Raw genomic sequence first — 23262 nt, 5'->3', positions numbered from 1 at the left:
GTGATTTGTGTGTTTTGCACTTGAGTAATATGCATATTCATGGCATTATCATGTGAGTGAGAGGTGGACGTTGAAATGTAGTACGCCCTTTTCGCAGCCTACGTGCCTCTGTATATTAATTTGTTTTTGTTTTGCTGCTAGATTTGACATTCTCTATCGTAATAAAATGGTGTTTTGTTGTGATAAATATTCTTTTGATAAATTTATATTTTTTTTAGAATTTTTATTTAATTTCATTAAATTTTATATTTATTTTTTTTTATTTAATGTTTTATTTTCTATTGAGCGTCATAAGCACTTATTAAATAAAAATAAAATATATAGAATATTATTTCACAAACAGGCAAATTCCCCTTGAAATTAGAATACTAAATTTGCATAAATTAACCCATTTTAAGTCTTATAAACACATACACAAGCAAACTTATAAAATTCATTCGCTAATTTGTGGTTTTATTATACAAGTATCAGCGCTGATTAAACCCACTAACGTGACATGATCACTGAAAAGTATATTCAAATGACGTCAAATATTGAAATGTTAATATCGCTAACGAACATCAAGTGAGAAACCGAGAAATTCTTTCATAAACAGGTACTAAAATGTTCAAACATCAACAGGCGACTATTGTCAACATTAAGAAATATCATTTGATTGCCAAGCAAATTCAATAAAATCGTCTATTTGACGAAGATAAAAGTTTGTGTAGTAAAAAACAAAAACGAAAAAAAACTCGAGACACAACTTGAAACAAAGCGACAAAGTAAATAAGAAAACAATTGAGTATACGATTCTTCACGACACTCGAGCAAAGTGTGGGCGTTTGATTACTGAAAATTGGTGATATGATATGAGTTTGAGTGGATGCACTTCTATAAAGTATGTGTGTACACATTTATCAAAAAAAAAAATTGAAGCGATTAAAAAGAACAAAGTAAAGCTTAACGATCTAAAAGCCACATTTAAGTTATAATTCATTGAAATTTCATACAAAAGCTTAACGAAGGAAAATTAACAGCAAATATTAATTATAACTCTGTGAAACCACACAACACATAATCATAAAAAAGCAAACAACATGAAGTTTGAAAACCACAAATCCGCAGTTAATCAATAGATAACAACAATAACAATAACAATGTAAACGCCGCTAAAAAAGTCGCTTAGACGACCTTCACCATCAATTTCACGATTATTGTACGCCGCTGACTAAGAGCGGCTCTTGTTCAGCGTTATTTAATACACATCAGATTCAGATTCAGTTTCAGATTCATTTTAGTTACAATACAAGATTTGCGCAAGATTTGTTTATGCTACGACGGCGGTGCTGAGAACAGTTCGAAATCAGTTGTGATCGTCAGTGGAGCAGTGCGGTTCGGTTGTCGGTGCGACTGCCTTTGATACGTCGAGCATCAGCGCGTTTTTATTAATTTTTATTAAATAAACACTGCACTTAAATTATATGCAGCGTTAATTTAACGGCATTTCATATGATTTATTGCCTCAAATTGCATTTAGACAATTTACACGAGAAATAGCATTTTTTATTTTTTTTGTTTTTGCTCTAAGTGTGCGACGCGCCGCTTCGTGCTGAGCGTTTGATTGCCGTTCATTCGCTTTTAGTGTGAAAAATTGCTGCATTCATCATCAACGTGAGACTGACAGGTGGGTGCGCGAAAACAGTTATCACTTGAGTTGGAGATAGTGTCGGAAGTAAAGTGGAAATAGAATTCGAAAATATTGATAAAAAGTGAGGCGACAATACATTTTATCTTACCCAAAGTGTGTGAAACATTTGATCATACATATGTGTCGTTATCAAGCAGCAGAATGCACGAAATGCTCTAACAAATTGCAATAAAACAAACTTTTCGTGAATCACTATATTAAGCTATACATTTGAAGACTCTTTCTAAACATCAGACTCACCTCCGATACTCTATATTAAGCAAAGGAAAGAATAAGAAGAAATAAACGCATATACATATAAATATGTTTTAAAGCAATGATAATTACAGCCTAACGGTATTATTACAACAATTAACGTTATTTACACAATATATACAGACAATAGCTAACAAGTTGAGCTTCGCGCCAAATAAGCCAGTTGATGTTCTAAAGGTTTTATTTGTAACACAACTGAAATCTTTGCGGAAATGTAACCATTTTGAAGTTGGAAGAGACTGTGAAATACAAAAAGAGACTCTTTACAATTAGTAAAAAATATACCATATGATTTTTTAAAAATCATGGAAAAATATTTTTTTTGTCTTTTTGAGGCTAAATGAGCTTTGTTCGTGAAAAATTGCCAATTTTCAATAATTTCTTTTAAATATAAAAAAATTAAATGTTCTTATAATTTAAAAAACCGACATATTTAAAGAGATATTTATGAAGAAAAATGTTAATAAACTCCGTCATTTTGACGTCATATTCGGCGAGAACTCGGTTGTGGGGGTAAAAGGTGCGTCCGTGTTGCCAGCATAATTTCTAGAAAGATTATTTGAAGTGAAATTAAAATAAATGCCTACATATTTAATACTTTAAATTCGAAATTGGATATAGGGGTAAAATTAAAATTGATTTTTTGGCAGCGGTTTTTACGAAAACAAAAATTTTGGCAAATGTGCAGACCATTTTTTTTTGGCGAAATTGAAAGAAAATTCTTCCCCCAGTGCTTGTTGGAAATTGAAGACCTCGAAGTCCTTTCCAAAATTTCCTCAAGATCGGTCGAGTAGTTCTCGAGAAATCTTGACAAACGATTCTGCAGACACAGTTTTGAGTAAAACCGTTTCCAATTTTGATTGATAATGAAGCTTCTTGAAACTGCGCAACAGCTTTAAACTGTAACTACAAAACTATTACTCGGATCGCAACCTGATCGAATTTTTATGACAATATTTTAGAATATAATAAGACAGAAAACAAAACGGATTGTTTGAAGCTGTGAAACCTATATAACCTTTTAGATATTGCAAGTGTTCGTTAAGGGTATGTTTTTCAATCTCATGAAAATATAAAAAGATAAGATATAAGATATACCGCGCCGTTTGTTCTGCTTTTTCCCGCATGGATAAGGAGGCGAAGCGAATGGGCCTGGAGGTGAATGAGGACAAGACGAAATATCTCCTGTCGTCAAACAAACAGTCAGCGCATTCGCGTCTTGGCTCCCACGTCACTGTTGACAGTCATAACTTTGAAGTTGTAGATAATTTCATCTACCTGGGAACCATCAACAACACGAACAATGTCAACCTTTGAAATCCAGCGCAGAATCACTCTTGCCAACAGGTGCTACTTTGGACTGAGTAGGCAATTGAAAAGTAAAGTCATCTCTCGGCGAACCAACATCAAACTCTACAAGTCGCTTTTCATTCCCGTCCTATTTTATAGTGCAGAAGCTTGGACGATGTCAAAATCAGATGAGACGACACTAGGAGTTTTCGCGAGGAAAATTTTGCGCAAGATTTATGGTCCTCTGGCAACGGCGAATACCGCAGACGATGGAACGATGAGCTGTACGAGTTATACGACGACATTGACATAGTTCAGCGAATAAAAAGACAGCGGCTACGCTGGCTAGGTCATGTTGTCCGAATGGACGAAAACGCTCCAGCTCTGAAAGTGTTTGATGCAATACCCGCCGGTAGAAGTCGAGGATGGGGAAGGCCTCCACTCCGTTGGAGGGACCAGGTGGATAGCGACCTGGTTACACTTGGAATATCCAACTGGCGCCGAACTGCGAAGACCGGCTAAACGGTTCAACGCCAATTACATACATACATACAATATATAACAATATCTCTATGTGTATAATCACAATAATTGGCCTCAAATCTCTGGTAGATAATTAACCGATTACTATTTCCTATTTGTGTGTGCTATTATCCGACGAAGGAGTAGTCCAGCTCTTTAGCTGATGATGTTTTTTGTATTTTTGCCTATAAAAAGGTGGCTGTTATTAAGGAAAACTAATTTTCTAGTTTTCCTTTAAAAAAATCAATAGTCCTTTGTCATAAAAGCAGCTCTCATAATAAATGGCGCAGTACACAGTTTTTACCGAATCCCTCTGATAAGTATTTTTATTCAGTGCAGTCGGCACACATGTTTAATACTAAAGAATTTTGTCATTACATTCTTGTTAAACCTAATATATTGTTTAAGCTACCACTACTTTAGAGTACGGCATCTAAAACGGAAGCAGCAGTTTAAATCAAAACACAACAGCACAACTCGAAATTAAACGCCGTCTTCAACAGTAAAACACTTAATTCATGCATTTAAACTAACAACAAGACGAAAAATGGCGAGCACCTTTAACACACCCAAGCGGCTGTGCTGCATTCTAATGCAAATCTACAAATCTGCGCGCTTAACACATGCCGCATGTAGTTAAACTTTAGCTTTTTCACGCTGTCGCTTTGCAATTGATTGCTAATTGCTGGCCGGACGACAGGCGGAACTGCACTCCTTGTCACGCCCCAATGCGGCACGCATACAAATTGCGCGCGGAGCCGTAGAGCGCACTGCAAATGCTGCTGCTGTTGTTGTTGTTGTTTTGTAAATGATTTCATTTGCATTTTTTATCGCTTGCTGCCGGCAGTAGCACTAGCACTAGCTTTTTACTAATCCCAGTTGTGGGGCAACTGATTTCGATTTGAATTTATTACGGTGCTTAGTATGCTGTTACAGTTAAATAAAACATTAGCTGTTAACATATGCAGCGCTGCCCATATGGAGGTGTGTGTGTTTGTGTTGTGTTGTTGAAAAGTGCATTCATTAACTGTGAGCAGCCGCGTAACTCATACGCCTACGCGCACCCAAGCCAACAGGTGTCCGCTGCTCATTAGCATAACACGATAGCGGGGCGGGGCAGTGGGTGTGTGCGATGACTGTGCATTATATCATTAGCTATGCGACGTGATATTCATAGCAACTTAATTGAGTGCAGGCAAATATTTAATTGACAAAATGCTTGAAAATATGCTAATGACAGCGCGCGGATTTTTCATTTCTATTTTTTTTTTTTTATTTATTTTTGCTTAATCGCTTCGAAAAGTGCAATGACTATTAAAATTGCAATTTAACTACCGCTCAGCCGCGACACTAATGATTATGTATTTAACACTTAATTATTTTAATTTGATTGCAGCGATTTACAGCAGCGTCGACTGCGTTTATGCTGCCATGTGTCGTTATGCAACAGCGATTTATTGCCTTTTTGTGTTTTTTTCTTCTGCGATTTCAAAAATTTTATTATGCTGTTATTAAGCTATTTAGCTTGCGCTTGTCTAATTAGTTGCTAATTGATGCAAATGTATGCTAATCGGCTGCTGTGTATGCCAAAACATAGCATATCAATTCGTATAATTAACAACAACAAATAATACAGTGCCAATTACTTTATTGTTGTGAAAATAAAATAATTTTAGTGTGCCACTAATTATTCATATTCCTTTGCTGCATCACAATGTTTGCCTTAATCGTTTTGTGCATAATTCGTGACTGTGTAACAGCTGGCGTGATAGGTATCAGTGTAGACTTCAGTTGTTTGCCTTTCACATTTAAATGTTCTCGATGATTTATTAACTGTTTGATGTCATAAAATTTACATAGCAAATTAAAATATTAATTGTGCAGTAGTGAGTCTTATTTTATGGGGTTACGAACCGGAACGTAGTAAACAATCTAAAATGTATTTATGAAAGCAGTTAAAAGTGTGCTATATCGCTGTTATGCAACAAATAGAAGCTTTGTCCTGTCCGGCCCTGTCGAAGCTCATTTACTGAGCCTCTCGTTAGATGAACTCGATGACTACTAAACTTGCGCTTTCCCCTTCAATCAGGGCGTAGTTGATCCCTACAACAACAACAAATTACGACTAAACTTAGGTTTTCTCCTTCTATGAGGGCGTAGGTAATCCAACAACAACAGCAATAAAATTGATTCACACAGTTCTTAAGCTACTTCAACCTTAGGTCTCCTCTTCATAGAAAATTCCAAGAATGGCTATCTGTTAGAAAAAACTACTATTCGGTTATAGAAGATAGCTGAATTAAGCCTAAGTTCTGAACACCGGTTTAATAATAAAAAAATGCTGCCTAAAACCAATACTAAAACAAGTAAGGAAAGGCTAAGTTCGGGTGCAACCGAACATTTTATACTCTCGCAATTTATTGATGTATTTTTATTAAGATAACCCACAATTTGACCCAGTTTGAGAATCCTATAATTAGAGGGCTAGGGGAAGTTATGACCCGACTTTGCCATTTCTGGTACAGAGACACACTATTAGAAGAAAAATATTTCCTCTGAATTAAATTAAAATACCTGAGAGATTTACCGAAATTTTCGGTGAATAATTACCATGGCGCACTGAATTCTTCATATTCGATATTCGGGGCTTTGAAAAGTTATAGTCCGATTTCGACAATTTTTTCACAAGTGATGCCACAGATCATATACAGTATTTGTGTAAAATTGCATTTCGCTATCTTCATTGGTTCCTTATGTATATCTTATAAAGTGAAGGAATAAGATGGAGTTCAAAATTGAGTTACATGGGAAATTGTCGTGGTTATGCACCGATTTCATCCATTTTCCACACGTGTCATCAGGGTGTCAAGAAAATATTATACACCGAATTTCATTCGAATCGGTCGAGTAGTTTCTGATATATGGTTTTTGACCTATAAGTGTGCGATGGCAAGCCCATTTTCCATTTTGTAAAAAATCTGAGTGCAGCTTCCTTCTATAAAATTTAGTGTTTCTGACGTTTTTCGTTAGTGAGTTAACTCACTTTTAGTAATTTTCATCCTAACCTTTGTATGGGAGGTGGGCGTGGTTATTATCCGATTTCAACTAATTTAATGGCGTGTGATTGGGTACGTAAGAGAACCGACTGCAGAAAGTTTGGTTTATATGGCTTTATTGGTTAGCGAGATATATACAAATAACCGATTTGGGGGCGGGGCCACGCCCACTTCCATAAAAAATTACATCCGCATATGCCCCTTCCTAGTGCGATCTTTATTCCAAATTTTATCTTTTATAACTTTATTTAAGGCTTAGTTATGACACTTTATGTGTTTTCGGTTTTCGCCATTTTGTGGGCGTGGCAATTGTCCGATTTTGCCCATTTTCGAAAGCAACCTCCTCAGGGTGCCAAGGAATACGTGTTTCAAGTTTCGTTAAGATAAGATACTCAAGGTATCGACATTCGGATTTTGACTCGTCTAGGCAGCCTGATCATTTTGATATATATAACCCTATAACTAACTCGTTTAGTTTTATGACTTACGAACAACCGTTATGTGAAAAAAACTATAATACTGTCTTAGCAACTTTTGTTGCGAGAGTGTAATTATGAAACAATGAAAGGAATTGCCACTGTATTCAAATTATGAAAATTTCGTGTGAAAAAAAGTCTTTCATCACCAAATGCAACTTGTTGCATGCAACATAAATACTTCTGTCAGCAAATGCCACAAATAACATTCGTGTCATACGAGTAAGTCACATGCACACCACACAAATGACTGCATAAAACATCAATTTCGACAATTTTTCGACTCACTGGCGTTGATTGGTACGTTCAAAACATATTTGCTAGCGCACACAAACACACATATGTACATCTGTGTATGGAAAAACGGATTTGACTACAATTCATGTTAGATGACATACATACATTCCGTTCATACCTATATTTGCTCTGCATTTGCAACTGGCTTATGAATATGGCCGACACTTGCATACTCACTCACATGTACTCAGGCACACAATAACGAGTGGGTGAGAGCATTGGTGTATTTTTAAGCCTCTTCAATGGCAACAATACATGCACACACATCTAACGCACATATATTTCTATGCAAAATGGTATGCCACACTACACATGCACACTAACACACAAACAGTTATATTTATTGCATATGAATATTGCATGGCTTCGATTTGCTTGACGCTGCGAACCGTAAAATGGAAATGTGTGTTAACAAGCGCATAGAATATAGAATATTGTGTAGCTCAACTATTGATTTATTTTTGCCAATTTTTTCGGTTGATCGACGACGATTTTGCACAGAACAGGGTGTGTCAATATTCTTTTTTTCGGTATACTATATTAATTTTTTCTCGAATGAAATTAAGTTTTGTTGGACTTGATGGTGGATTTGATACAAAAGGGGACTCAAACAGTTTGTTTTTGTTGTCATATAGGGACATTTCAGCGAGATCGATTAGCCTTTCTATGCCACAGATTTGACATCATTTATTAATCAAGTCATCATACAGTATTAACCGAGGCCTGAGCGCTACTGAGCTGTATAGAACTAAACTATTTCGGCACATGCTTTCGTTAGAAAACTATTCGGGGTCGAATTGTATTGAATTGAAAAAAAAGAAACAAATTAGTCGGTTATTAAATTCCATCAAATGTCAAAGTTATACAATGTATGGTATCTAAGACACCAATAAAAACTCTGACACACCCTGTACTTTATAAATTTACCTAAAGCATGTGTGCTTGTTTGCAGTTTAAATCTCTCTGCGACACACTCCCAAACAAACAACAAATTTTGTTTACTATTTTCCCGTTACCGCTGTGAATTCAATTTGGCCAACCCACTCGCCGGTCGCCATATTTTATGAGCGCTTAAAGTTGCGACGTCAGTGTGTATAGAATTTAGAACTTTCGCGCGAATTAACAGGAAAATTTATTTTGGCTTTTATTCATTGGAATTTTATAAACATTTACTATCCAATTTTTTTAGTTTTTAATGCAGCGCTTGATGCACTCAACGCGCACCATTTGGCGGATTTCTGTTTTTTTTGGCGGTCAACTAACTGCATTACGTGGCAATATTGCCGTGAAGCTAGTGTAATACTAAACGCAAATAGCGCATCAGCCATTCAAGTTAGTCAAATGAAAATTAATTTCATGGAATTGTGCAGGGTTTTAATGTCGTAATCCAACTGGAAACTGTAAATCCAAATTTATGAAATTACAATTTACAAAAAAAATTATTTTTTTCAATTGATAGATTAAAATTGTGCTTTATTGCAACAACTCAAACCCATTGTGATATATCAAGTGGCAGAAATTCCAAATATAAATGCTAAAATGAAATGAAAAAGAAATTGCATGGCTTAAATGTTACGAAAATGATTACTATAAAATGTGAAACATTTTTGTTTTAAATATTAAAATTATTTTTAAAGCTTAAAATGCACACACATATCGGATTGCACAGCATATTTGCATGCCACAAAGCAAATATGTTTAACACACACACACTCGTACATCCAAATGCTGCTCATTCAATACGTGCTGCTGTCGCCAGGCGTAATGCAAACCAATCGGTATGCCAGAGGAATGCGAATTGCACTTTCAAAGAAGAAGAAATTACTCGCTTTTCGTCTTAAATGTGTGGAATACATGCGTGGATTTTATCAATTCAATCTCTTATACCTACGCTAGAAAGAAGTGGGTTTTGATATTTTTGTTTGGGGTTTGTTGTACTACTCATTTCGTCTATAGTCTATGGACTGAATTTTTATAATTTATACCCTGGACAAGGTATATTAAGTTTGTCACGAAGTTTGTAACACCCAGAAGGAAGCGTCGAAGGCCTTATAAAGTATATATATAAATGATCAGTATGTTGAACTGAGTCGATTTAGCCATGTCCGTCTGTCTGTCTGTATATATACGAACTAGTCCTTCAGTTTTTAAGATATCGTTTTGAAACTTTGCAAATGTTATTTTCTCCTCAAGAAGCTGCTCATTTGTCGGAACTGCCGATATCGGACCACTATATCATATAGCTACCATACAAACTTCACTAAATTTGGTGTGAGTTATTGTTCATAGAAATAATTTAATCTCCGAAAAAATTGTTCAAATTGGTTCACTATAGCATATAGCTGCCATACAAACTGAACGATCGGAATCAAGGGCTTGTATGCAGTTAATTGAAATTACTAAAAGAAATGCACCTGTGAAGGGTATATTAGATTCGGTACAGCCGAAGTTAACGTTTTTTCTTGGTTTCATTTGAATTGATTGCTTTGTAGAGATCTATCTTCGAACAAATCATTTCTCAAATTCATGTATTCGATGAAACTCTGTTTCAATACCCTAAATCAGCATAAGAACGCAGCTGAGTGAGTGAAATCTCTGAGTCTCTGAAACAATACACATGAATGATATTATATTTTACTTTACCGAATGCGTGACACTCATCAAAGCCATACTAGAATGTCCAAGAAGTGGATATGCATATTTCTCTGCGTGCATTCTTTTGTAGTTTAACAATTTCAAAGCTTTCCTTTTGTGATATGCAGTTAGCATATGAATGATGCTCTTCAACTCTCCTTCATGAACTTTAGCAGCATCGATTTCAGTAGTGAGTGCAAGAGTCATCGTACAGGGGTCTCCAGCTCCATCTCCATATCCATCTCCAGCTGCAGTTTATTATTTTGTGATTTTTCACTTTACTTTTCAATCTCTCTCTGGCAAAGCTCTCCTTCCAGTTATATTTAGGTACATAGTTGCATTACACACACTTGACTGCCTGAGTTATTATTTTGCATGTCATGTGGTGGACGAAATTTAAATATTTCATATCTTATAGTGTCACCGTAGCCGAATGGGTTTGAACGTAGATACCACACGCGCTCGAGCTCGGTTGACCAAGGGTTCGTTGCGTCGGATGCAAATAAAATATCAAAAGGAGACTTGTGGCGTGTTGTTGGCGATGACTTGCCTTCGTCTGAAAAGCGGAAAACCGCAAACACTGAAAATGAAAGGAAAATTAACCACTGAATAAAGTCTCTTTTGGTGATGGAGATCAAATTTATATGTAAGCTTTCATGATTTTTCATGGAAATTGGTATTTTATTTAAAAAATTTTATGATTAATCAAAATACATAATAATCCTTTAATATCTTTACTAAACATATTAATGAAGATTTTTATTACAACAAGAATACATAGGAAAAGTTTCAGAAAACGCAACTCAATCGCTTTACTAAGTCAAGACCAATTTTTAATGCAAGTCCAATGATGATGAATGTCTAGCATATATACTATATATGTGCATTTATAAGAAATATTAAATAAAAATTAATTTTTTTCATATATTTAGTCCACACAAATATTTAAAAATCATATTTGAAGGATAACAGTCATTATGTAGCGGCAAAATGCTCTTAACAGTTAATTCTGTAATGTTCTGTTCTCTTGAGAAACATTTCATGAGAGTAGCGCAAGTAAATTAGGGATATTTTAACAGCGCTCTCTCTCTCTCTCTTACTCTCCAAATATTAATTTTGTACTATAAGCAAAATATAAATATCACAAGGACTTCGGCAACAGTGCTGTTAGTTTAACTGAATAAAGCAAATATGAGTTTGTTTTTACTAAAAATACTTTGATGTTATGAAAAATAATAAAAATATATATTTTTTATGCTCTTGAATGAGCACAATTATTTGAAAATTAAAAAATTTTAATTTTATCACAACTTATATATAGCATAATGGCACAACGCCTATAATTATGCTAAAAATTTTGTAAATATTACAAATGCCACTCATATTTTCAAATAAAAATACCGACAAATAGACAAGCAACTAAAGTTAATAGCTAATATCGTGTGTCTCAATAAATATGAATCAAGAAATATGAAATTCTTTCCACAAACTATTTTCAATTGCTACTTTGACAACGCCAATCCATTTGCCTTGCAACAAAAGTTTCTGCTGTCTTTTCAAGCGTATGTATTCATATTGTTTTCCTCTTTCAACTTCAGTTTTCAATTACGTTATTTTCACTTGTTTGCTACTTCTTTTTTTGATACTACCACGCTTTTGTCTCTGCTTTGCTTTGTCAAGCGCCGCAAACGTACGCCGAGGGCATCATAAAAAGTCTCATAAAAGCGTGTCTTCATTTCTTTGCATCAATTTCAATGGCTTTCGCTACTTTTTTATGTGAATGCCTGCAATATGGCAGTGATGGGAAAAACTGCGACTGATTGCCATGTGGCATCGTTAAAAGAATGAAGAATTTTGATTTGTGCAATCGGCAACGAGACGCGCGATTATATTTATGAGTGCGAGTAAGCGTTCGGATGAGTATGTAGGGATACTTGATTCCTCTTTTTACACTATGTGTGTGCTTTATCAGTTACTTTGCTTATAAGCTTAAGCGCTTTATAGCGTAACTGAAGCTTTAAGCGACGTGCTGACTCTGCGTGATTGAGTGGAGTTTGTGAGAAAACCGCTCTGGATTGGCTTGTGTAAGCGACTGCTGTGGCAGTAGGTCAGTGTTGGTTGATATATTAACATTTTACTCGAAATTAAGTGGTTATCAAAGCCAATTCTAATAAATATATGTTTTCATTCATGAGGTGTTTTATATCGAACTAAGTTCAATGCTCTCTTTAGCTGGAAAGATGGAAATTAAATGCAGTCATTTGAAGAATTTAAGTAAAAAGAAGATTAAAATGAAGTGAAAAAATATCAATTTTTTTCTTTTTCTAATTCCTATACCTCTTCATCACAAAATTCAACCGAACAAACTACTCTGCATTCATGGAAGTGCAAATGCTGTAATAACCCTTGAGTTTCAACACTATCACACAGACATAATTCAGTATAAACATCACTGTTAATTAGCTACTTCGAAAACTTGCATCGTAGCAACAACGCGCTTACTCGTAAACGTTGGCAAAACTTTGAATTAACTGATAATGTGTAAAGATGCTTGATTACTAATTTTTATGGACGCATAGAAGCTCAGTTGACATAGTTCATCCTTAACTCTCACAGCTACCACACTCCCTTAATGCTATCATATGCTATATATTCAACGAGAAATTAGTGGAAAATTCAATGCTGAAAGCAAAGTGAAAAACTTTCACATATGAGTGTGTGTATGTATATGTTTGAGAGTATGAGTGTTTAAAAATCTTGTCTCTTCTGCTAAGCCAATCTGTAAAAATCCATAAAAATGTTGCCAATACCGAGACGACGCGCTGATATAGTCAATCAACGCTGATCAAATGAGCGTAAAGTGACGTAAAGCGATGCTAATAGTGATGCTCAAACGGGATAAATACGTGGAAAGACTTTGTGAAAGCAGCAGACAAAGATTAAGAGACACACACGCATTCACAGCTTTTTACATATATGCATACATATGAATGGCTGAAGCTAACGCTAGATGGTTTCATGGTTGCGCGCACTGAGGCGTTGCTGTTAGTGAAGCGTGAAAAATTTAGAAAATAAACTACATATTACATATTACTAAAAATCAAATAATATATTCATACATATGAGTATAAATAAGTTTTTTGGTCGTCTAAGCCACGAATAGTTGTAGTATTTGTACTTTGGGATAAAGCAAATATCCTTATGTTGAGCTTAAGTGCCACTGTAAGCGCGCTAGTGAGACCACGACAAGGGCGATAAGCGCCGTAAATTTGCCAGGTGAAATGTGTCGTGTGATATGATATGTTTCAAAGCTTCTTGGTGTATGTGGAACACCACAAACACATAAGTGATTGTGTGCAAATTGTATCAACATTCACGATATCTTTCACTTACTCACAACACTCCCTTAATGTAGCAATGCGAATGACATAGCATATGAGTACCGCGGCGTATGAGTAACATCCAAGGAAACGCGCTGCTAGATTTTGACCTTCTGCCTTCGCGTTTCGAGGAAATTCGATTTGAATAAATTTCCGTCAAGTTCACATGCACACACTCACATATATGTATATAAATGCCGTTAGTATGTTTGTGCGCTTGTTTGTTTACGCTGATCTGCTTGCTATACATGGAACTTCGTCAGATTTTAATATTTTTTGGCTTATAAAACACACAAACAACTACACGAATGTTCTACATGTGTTTCCATTTAAGTAAAAAAGTGTTTTCAGCTTAACTTTGTGTTGTAGAAAGTAGAAAAAAAGCACGCCCGAGGTGCTTCCATCCGCCGCAACGGCTCGGCTCAAAAATTAAACAGAAAGTGAAAAGTGAAAAGCTTGCCATATTAAGGCACTAAGCGTGGGCGGAGCGATTGCGCGGGCACTTCAGCGCACAGCTTGCACTTCTATATTTTAGCTGCGCTGGCTCTTCCCTCGAATTTTATGCACACAACTGCTCAATGCAGCTGAGTGCTGCTAAGCAAATGTAAAGTTCGGCGAGTGGAATGTATTCAATATTTGATTTTTTCCAACTGTGAAATTGCGTTAAAAGTTGGGAGAACAATTTTTTTAAAATTCCTGCTCTGTTTTCCATTTTTGATATCTCCATAACTTTCGCTTATTTCAAGCAAAGTGCAGCGCTCACTGCGGTTGCCATTTGGTCACAGCGATTTTTTGGTTAACATTTTTGGTAATTTTTAAAAGTTATGAAATTTTTTTGTCGGCTCGTGCGTAAGCATATATGATAGTCAAAATGCAATTTCACGCATAATTTATAATTTTTATAAAATATTTTAAACATTTTTAATTTCAGATTTAATGTTATTTCATTTAATTTTTGTCAATTCGGAATTGTTGCATCAAAAAACGACTCAAAAACTTGTGGAACTCAAAATCAGCACTATACAATTTGCAAACATTTTTTTTTAATCATATCAGTGTCTCAAAAATATTTGACAGGCACACATACATATGCACTTGCTCTCAAAATATAAATATTCGCATATATTTTTCCATTTTTTGCCACAAACTTTCCCGAAGTAAAACCGAACATTAAATTAAAATGGAATATTACTTTGAACTTTGTTTGCTCTTTATTGCTGGGGCTTTGAATAAATTCTCCAACGAATCCTCTTTGCGTTTTCCGTTTTGTGCGCCGTTCGTATGGTTTGTTGACTCTTGCTGACATTTCTGGCCACTTTCTTTAAGCGACTTAAAGTTTGTTTAAATTGTTCATAATATTCTAAGTAGTGTTGGCTTTGTTTGTAGAAAGTTGTGTTTAGTTTTTGTTTCGGGGAAATAAAAATGGCGAAGGAAAATTAATTGTGTTATAAAAGTTATGTTTAATGCTGTGATATTATACTGTATTATTAGTAATATTATCTGTTCTTTAATTTATATTTATATTTATATTTTTTTATATTTATATTAGGATTATTATTTTATTTTATTTCATTTCATTTTATTTTGTTGTATTTATTTTTTTTCTGTTTACTTTATTTTATTTTATTTTCTGTTTATTTTATTTTATTTTTTTATTTTATTTTATTTTATTTTATTTTATTTCATTTTACTTTATTTTATTTTTTTTTATTTTTTTAATTTTATTTTTTTATTTTTTTTTATTTTTTATTTTTTTTTTTATTTAATTTTATTTGATTTTGTTTATTTTATTTTATTTTACTTTCTGTTTATTTTATTTTATTTTTTTATTTTATTTTATTTTATTTTATTTTATTTCATTTTCTTTTATTTCATTTTTTTTATTTTATTTTATTTTGTTTATTTTATTTTATTTTCTGTTTATTTCATTTTATTTCATTTTATTTTATTTTATTTTATTTTGTTTTATTTTATTTTCTGTTTATTTTATTTTATTTTATTTTATTTTATTTTATTTTATTTTATTTTATTTTATTTTATTTTATTTTTTTTATTTAATTTTATTTTATTATGTTTATTTTATTTTATTTTATTTTATTTTATTTTTTACTTAATTTTTTTTTTTTTATTTAATTTTATTTTATTTTGTTTATTTTATTTTATTTTATTTTATTTTATTTTATTTTTTACTTAATTTTTTTTTTATTTTTTATTTCATTTTATTTTATTTTGTTTATTTTATTTTATTTTCTGTTTATTTCATTTTATTTTATTTTATTTTATTTTATTTTATTTTATTTTATTTTATTTTATTTTATTTTATTTTAAAGACTCGTCGGTTCTGGCTTTTTATCAGCATTTAACCATTTTCGGTGGCATTTCTATGGAAAATTTCACAGATTTTTCCTACCCATGATGTGAGCATGTTTAGGCATGCAAATGGGCGAGTGAAATGTGTTCGTATACGCATAGCCGTTACAGTCTATGACTAAGTAGCCAGACAACAGCATTAACGGCAAATCACTCACATTGCGCTGCAGTGGCGCGTTTATGTGTGCTCTGCTTGCTGCTACGCACACAATTTTGAATTTTTTTTTTGCTCTGAATGCTTGCACCTAAAACTCTTTGCTTCGCACGAGTACAATGCCATTCACTTTTGCAGAATTTTTTGAACTTTGTTTACAATAATTTTTCATTTTTTCGCAATTTTTTCTTTTCATTTCATTTCATGGCGTTTTTTGCCTCATATGACTTGTAGGCAATTGCGTCGATTAGTGTAGCGTGGCGAAATTAAATGGCTGATTGGGTGTATAAATATTCACTTCGCGCCGCTGTGTCTCCACTTCTTTTACGACATGACATTTTAATAGCTTTACTGGCCGCGTGTCGGAAAGCGCACACACACAGAGATACGCCTGCGTAAGAATATAAATACACACACACACATATGCGCTTGTTTACAGCCATTCAGCATTTTTGGGTTTATTTACGGCACAAAGGGTTGTACGCATGGCAAATATGTTGTAGTTGTTGTTGTTGTGCGCGCTTACTTTTATTATGTGCCTGCAAATTGCCAAATTCTGTGATAACAAGTATAAAGTGAATTTTATTGCATAAAAACGCAAATCATTTCAACATTTGATGATGTGTTATTAAAGACTTTATTAATTGCTTTCATACAGACACACACACACACACATAGAAGGTTAAACAAAATGTTTACCAACTTTAAAGAGTTTCATGCTGAAAAGGGTCTCAAACATTAAAATTGTTGATAAATGCTAATGGACTTTTAGGCTTGTAAAATGCCTCAAATGAAAAGTTGTAAGACTCTGAATTTTTTTGAGAGGCTTTTACATGAAGTCAGCATACCTAACCTCAAAAATATGACAGCTAGTGTGTTCAAATATGAAAACTGCTTTAAGTTAGGCTTTTTGAAAAATTGCTCCAGTATTTTTGGTGAAAAACAACCCTTGCGGTATTTCCATTTCAATTGCGAATTTTTGCAATCCCCGAGCAGCAACAGCTGTCTATGATAACATGCACACCCACAAAATGTTCCATTCACATGCCAAATACACACTCACTGCCCAGCTTGTTGTCATGCCGTAAGCATATCAGTAACTGCGCGCTCACATAAATTAGACGCACTGATTGAAATTAGGCGCAGAGGCCACAAACACGGCCGCAAACACAGCCGCAAATGCAAATGAGCCGCATGTCACCGCTTAAATGATACGCGAATGACCCAATTGACCCAGACCAGAAGTGATAAAGGTGACATAAGTGACGGCTGTCGACTGCACTGGACACCCACGAAATTCCCTCTAAATTAAGCGAATTGTGCAAAATGGTGGCGGACGCCTCCGTTAGTGTGAGTTATGTGATTATGTGCAGCGCTTTGTTGCTGTATTTATGCAACTATGTGTCATCGAATTATGTGCAATTGCGAATAGTATTCGATTACTTGCTGTTCGCTCATGAATTTGCATAAAAAGTGGAATCGAATTCGGTTTGCGAGTTCATTGCACGAATATACGTTTGATTGATTGCTGTCCGCGTGCATATCTTTGCTGAAATAATAATAATAATAATGCAAACACACACACACACACTCTGGCGTGGCATAAACAGCCGATTAAATAGGTGATTTATCACTGCAAATGATTTATGGCTGGCATGTGGCATGTGAGCACTAGCGACGGGTTCGAAATATGAGACTTCTATGCCTGTCACACATCAGGCGCACTTAAATTGCATTAAAACTTAATGATTTAACTCGAAATTCATTGAACGCAAATTTCCCTGTAAACTAATCAGTTATCACTTTCATAAATTACTTTAAATGTGCGGCGCAAGCAGCACATAAATAAAGCAACAGCTGCCTTCTAAGAGCGTCGCCAAAGGAGCAACAGCAGCAGCAGCTTGCAGGCGGTAAATTAAACGAAGATAGTCCATTATTTATGTTGCATACCAAATCTAACTAAATTACATCAAACATTGCGATTAGACAAATTTATAGTGTTGCGTCGCATTGTTTACAAATTGCACTGCGCCGAGCTGAGCTGAGTTGCAGACGCCAAAGCGAAATAATAATAATAATAAGAGTGTAACAACAACAAAGCGTTTAATGTATTGCTGGTCATAAAATAAAAGGTCACCGCTAGACATGCAAAGCATTGAGGCGTGCAATAACTTAACGGCGACGGCTGCGACCAATAAATGTGTTTGCACGCCGCCATCACTCATACGCCCCGTGTGACGCGTCACGAATCACATGCATCGACAAGCAGGCAGCTAGCTGACTATAAGGCTGTTTAAAGTTCCAAATTTCGAGAAACTTTAAACAAAGTTGCAGGCAAGAATTTTGTTGCCAATCTAATATAACGGTATACTCGTAGCTGAGAGTCAGCATAGGCGAGCGCAGTCACGTTTGTCTATTGGCAAAGTCTTTTCTGCAGTTTGAGTGCCAGCGATAAGGTCAAAACGTGGAATGTCATGAGAATGCGGTAAAGCAGAAGATTTGTGAAATTATATATAGAAACTTGTAGAGATAGCATATATAGTGTGTTCAAAAAATAACGGGAATTTATTTTCAATAAAAAAATATTTTTATTTATTCGTCGAAATTTGTATCGTACTTCAGGGGCATGTTTGTATATCAACATAATGAAAAACAAGTTAGGAAAGGCTAAGTTCGGGTGTCACCGAACATGTTATACTCTCGCAATTTATTTATTTAATTTTATTAATATAACAAACAATTTGACTCACATATTCGGCATATATATGGTATAAAGTTCATTGAAAGTTCGAAAACCCTAATATTAAGTATATGGGAGATAGGGGAAGTTATGACCCGATTTCACTTATTTTTGGCACGGAGACATATTATAGAAGAAACATATTCCCTCTGAATTTCTTCTAAATATCAGAGAGATTTACCCATATTCTCGGTAAAAAATTTGTTAGAAGCAATATAGAAGAATATATAGGGTCTTGAAGACTTGTGAACCGATTTCGACGATTTCTTTAAATGCAGTATGTTTACAAAGTTCTGTTGTCTTCACTAGTCGACTTGACTCTTCGACTTCAAAGTTCTGGTATGTGAGAAGTAGGCGTGGTTTTGATCCGATTTGGCCTATTTTCACAATTATTAGGAATCTAGGAAGATATAATAAACCGAATTTCATTGAAATTGGTCGATTAGCTCCTGAGATATGGTTTTTGACCCATAAGTGGGCGGAACCACGCCCATTTAAAATTTTGTATACCATTTTGAGTTCAGCTCTTCTGTATTTTCTTTATAATGAAATTTGAGGTTTCTGGTGGCTTTCACTTACTGCATTAAAATATTTTTAGTAGTTTTCGATATAACCTTTGTGTGGGAGGTGGGCGTAGTTATAATCCGGTTTCCTTCATTTTTGGACTGTATAAGGTAGTACCGAAAAGATACGACTCTGGAAAGTTTCCTTGATATAGCTTTAGTAGTTTACGAGATATATACAAAAAACTTAGTAGGGGGCGTGGCCACGCCCAATTCTCCAAAAAATGGTTTCCGCCATTTTGTGGGCGTGGCAATGGTCCGATTACGCCCATCTTCGAACTTAACCTTCCTATAGTGCCAAGAAACAAGCGTGCCAAGTTTCATCAAGATATCTCAATTTTTACTCAAGTTACAGCTTGCACGGACGGACGGACGGACGGACGGACCCTATATCGAACTCGTTTAGTTTTAGGACTTACAACCAACCGTTATGTGGACAAAACTATAATACTCTCTTTAGCAACTTTTGTTGCGAGAGTGTAATAAATTGTAAATTTTAAAATTCCCGTTATTTTTTGAACGCCACTCGTACACATATTTACTTGTAGACGCTCTGTTTGTATACAATATAGCAAAGCAGTCAAGTAATCTTCTCTCAAACCAACAAAACCACTCGCCTGTCTTCAAGTCTACACCACCACAAACACATAAAACAATTTGTTAGTTAAACAGACTGTCATTTGCTTAAACACAATGAATTTTCGCTCACAAGCAACTTTTTTTGTTAACAAATCGCTGGCTGACTTTGTGGTCATTAGCATGATGGTTTCGGGCAGCTAATTGTTGCATATGCCATTATACTCCTTCATTCATCTTCACTGCCTTTTAGCTCTGCCTCTCTTTCACTCTCCAATCTCTCTCAAGTGACGCGCTTTCTTGGCACAATATTTAACCCCAAAATGACTGATCTAAAGTTAATTACAATTTAGCCGCAATGTGTGGGTGTGTTGTCTGTTTGCTCACGAAAGCGCGCAACAGTGCGTATGAGTGACCGATGAGTGTGGCACATATGTAGGGTATATAATATCAGTTTCAACTTGCTGGATTTATTATAATGGCTAAACATTTGTACGCATTTAAGCTTATTCACAGTGAAATGTCTGTGTGTTTGCTTGCTAATTTGTTAAATTTTTCCATTATGCGCAGACAAACTTATTGCGTTCCCTCTCGTCTTGTTGTTGTTGTAGTTGTTTCATGTTTTCATAAGTTGTTTGTTTGGCCTGCAGCTGCTGGCACAAACAACAACGCTTTCACAAATATACATGTTATTCACATATGCGATGTTTGTATGCATGTATGTCAGCTGCTTTGATTGATTGCGCTCAGCCATCGATGCCCGCATTTTGTGGTTGACTCCACACACGCGACGGAGTTGCACGCATTATCTGCTTGCGAGTGCGTGTGTGTGCGCTGATTTGTTGTAAATAAGTGAGTAGCTAACTCCGCTCATAAATCAGCCGAATCGGCTTTTTGAGTTATTGCTTCTCTTGCGAGTCAAATTTGGTTTATATTCTTGTGATTACGCCAAGTTGACATGAAATTTCATATTTCTACATGATTTAAAATTTATTATTTGGTTTTTGATACGCTTTATTGTGTATTATTTTATAATGAAATAATTTTTATTTTTACAGTGCATATCATATTCATATTTTATGTTCGCCTTTATAAGATATGGAGGCACTCTGCCTCGATAGTACAATTTTAAATTTTGTAATATGCCCTGGTCGAAAAATTCGATTCATGGAAGGATATTTGTATGAAATTTGATTTCCAAACGCTATTGCCAATCCAAATGTTTGATTTATGGAGATCTTCGACTTACCGAAGCTCGAGTTATGGAAGTTCTACTGTATTTAGACTAAATTTGTTAAAAATATTGCAATAATATGGACGACTTCATGCCAACTGCTCATTTCCTATATACATTTCTTTAATTCCAACAAAAATTTTGCTCTAATCATAAAGTTAAACCAATTTTATGTTCATTGACGCCTTATGATAGGCTATGATTTTCGTATACAAGACTTTATAACCAGTCTGTATATGCTCTTTACTGATATACTAGTATATAGTATGGCATTGTAAACAAAAAAACTGCAAAAACAACAAAAAAACATATAATCACAACAACAAAAACAAATTGATTTGTTTACTTCTGCACTTGATTGTTCATCATAAGCAATTATTCATGGCCATAAAAAATTATGATGAATAAAAATAATTGTATAAACAATAATATAACATAAATGTGATAAAAATAACTGTTAATTAATAGACTTCATTTGCAGTTGATTCTTAACTCTATTACACTCATAAACTGCCATGAACAGTCTCTCAAATTATAGTGTGTACTAAAAACCAGATGAGTGAAAGGCATGAGGAGGACATATGCCAAACAATAGACACTAGTTGAATGACATGCAACGGTGGTCGATTAACAGTGTGATTGAAGAATTTTATTTTTCACATATATTTTCATGGCACTTAAATATATGGGAGTATATGGCAAGCGCGTGCAACAACAGCTGAAACCACTAACCCTTTTCTCTTCTACCTTTTCGCTCTCTGCCACGAAAGTTTTGTAAACACATTTGATTAATTACCGCCACCAAACCCAATAAATCAGTAGCACGTGAAGGACTTCGATTAATGATGGCAATTTAATAATGCAACCCGGCAGCAAAGTAAATTCTCACACAGGTGAAATTGGGGGAGTATTTAGAGCGCAAAGCTGCTGAAATTGACAGCAGGTGCTTTAGAATGAAAAAAAAGTAATCAAAATTAAAGTTAACATCCCACTCATGTAAAGCAAATAAGCTGCAAGTGCGCTTGTGTAAGCGTGCAACACATGTAAATGGCAGATAACGCTCCCAGCGCCTAAAAGAAGACTACACCGCCTGCAAAGCCAACTCAATTACCTATACATTGATGTGTTTATTGACTGTTTTGTTAACACCACAAACAACATTAAATACCTCGAGCGAGCTAACGCTATGAATACAACAATAACAACAACAACAGCAACAAGTGTAAACGTACGTATACACGTACGGCCAATTACTGCACTCCGCAGTAGCAGCAATCATCGGAAATCAAATCGAGCAAATGAGCGCAAGTGTGTGTGTGTGTGTGCCTTCAGAAGTACGCACAACTAAGCATGTGTTTACACGCGTATGTTCGTGTGTGATTGTGTGTGTAAAACATGTGGTTTTCATATACAAACAAATTAACTCAGAATTTCATCTTATTTACTTAGAACACACACACACTTGTTTGAATATGCTTTGCTTTTGCTGCCTCTTGCCTGCTTCCACCTCCACCTTGCCTTTTCATTCCAGATTGAAGCAAGTGATTTGCCGTTACGCGTACTTGAACTCAGCTTGGTGTGCATGTATGGATTTTAAGTAGTTAAAATGCACGGGCTGTTGTTGTTATTTGTTTATGGGCGTAGGTGTTGCAACTTGCCACACACTGTGTGCGGTTTATTTTAGAACTTTCATTGAATTGGGAAACCAAGAAACCACAAAAGCGCACAGATTACTCTTCGTTTCTTTCTAATTTCGTTTATTTCGAAATGTTAATTGCAAATCAGAGTTCTAAGAGCCAAACACACACTAAAGCGCACTTGCGGTATGAGGCAACTTGGAGTGGAATGAAGTGAAAAACTCGGAATGGCTTGTTGAATGCATCTCGAAAGGAATTTCTCTTCTTAACTAATTTAAATAGTTCTCCGTTAAATAATGAAATGCAACAAAATTGAAAATTATTTGAAGTATAATTGAAGTAGAGTTTTGTGGTTGAATAAGCTCTTCAATGCCAACAGCATCACTCA

The 23262-nt window shown here is 34.9% G+C and overlaps 1 protein-coding gene across 1 annotated transcript in view; it reads left to right on the top strand.

Annotated features, from left to right (window-relative positions):
• Positions 1-1301: 1301 nt before the first annotated feature.
• Positions 1302-23262, top strand: part of LOC105213349 (UNC93-like protein) — a 28970-nt gene continuing 7009 nt past the window's right edge. The window contains exon 1 of the mRNA XM_011186084.3: positions 1302-1666. The gene's annotated coding sequence lies outside the window, so the exon portion shown is untranslated. The remainder of the gene's footprint in view (positions 1667-23262) is intronic.

Source organism: Zeugodacus cucurbitae, chromosome 6 (genome assembly GCF_028554725.1).
Source record: "Zeugodacus cucurbitae isolate PBARC_wt_2022May chromosome 6, idZeuCucr1.2, whole genome shotgun sequence".
Lineage (NCBI taxonomy): Eukaryota > Metazoa > Arthropoda > Insecta > Diptera > Tephritidae > Zeugodacus > Zeugodacus cucurbitae.
This window is presented reverse-complemented; position numbering and strand designations above follow the sequence as displayed.